This window comes from Halyomorpha halys, unplaced genomic scaffold, assembly GCF_000696795.3.
Source record: "Halyomorpha halys isolate HHAL.00 unplaced genomic scaffold, Hhal_1.1 Scaffold114.1, whole genome shotgun sequence".
In the NCBI taxonomy this organism is placed as follows: domain Eukaryota; kingdom Metazoa; phylum Arthropoda; class Insecta; order Hemiptera; family Pentatomidae; genus Halyomorpha; species Halyomorpha halys.
Genome location: NW_027110293.1, coordinates 331724 through 332785, shown reverse-complemented (window position 1 = coordinate 332785; position 1062 = coordinate 331724). Strand labels below are relative to the sequence as shown.

General features: G+C 32.8%; 1 protein-coding gene across 1 annotated transcript in view; it reads left to right on the top strand.

Moving 5' to 3' along the window:
- LOC106677927 (uncharacterized) overlaps nt 1-1062 on the top strand; it is a 27263-nt gene that overhangs the window by 807 nt on the left and 25394 nt on the right. The window lies entirely within an intron of this gene.

Here is a 1062-nt window from a genome sequence, read left to right as displayed (position 1 = left end):
CTCAACCTGAACAGGTGGGCGGTTCTCATTTGTTCTTTATTCATTTATTATTAATATTATTAATTTTATTTTTATTTATTCTTTCTCGATCTTTATTTAATCTTTACTTACTTCTTTATTTTCCACCTTTTAGTGTGTTAAATTTTGTTTTCTCATATCTAATTTTATATTTTTATGTGTTATTAAGCCTCCTGTTCATTTTAACCTATTAGTTTGTGTAATTAATACTATTTTATTTCTTCTTTTCTTTTCACTTATTTTTACATGATTTTAACCCTAACTTAATTTACTCTATTGTCAGTGAACAATGATCCTTACATTGTATCCCAAACACTCAATCCTACATCACCACCTTTGAAGAATGGTGTCAAAACCGAAGGATTAAAATAAATTCCAATAAATCCCACCAAATCACATTTACCCTTCGTCGTAAACCTATGACCTCTTGTCCTACAGTATCCTTTCATAATACTCCACTTATTCCTGTCGAACAGATCCGTTACTTAGGACTACATCTGGACAAACTACCGACATGGAATCCTCACACAAGCAGAAAAAACAGGAGACTGCTTGTCGATTCCGACTATCATAACATTTACTAGACATTTAATAAACTGACAATCCATTACAAAAGACTGATCTACAAGACTATTATAAGACCTATCTGGACATACGGAGTTGAGACTTGGGGCTCTACTAAACCATCAAATTCCTCCCGAATCCATTCCTTACAGTCCAAAATCCTTCGTAAAATCCTTAATGCTCCTTACTTTGTCACGAATAAAGTCATCCATCAGGACCTCAATATCTCACATGTTACCGATTTGGCCAGAACTAGATTCTTCATTACTTCTCCTTCATTGCCTAATAATCCTTCTAGGCGTCTGAAAAGAAGATGGCCTCGGAATCTTCTCCTCTTGAAATGCTATTGGAGTTCTATCAATGGGTAGATTCTCCACATGTTTGTATCATGTCACTATCTCAGCTACAGCAAATTTACTTGTTGTATATATTTTATACAGTTGTAAATAACAATAAATAAATTATTTAAAATTAAAAAAA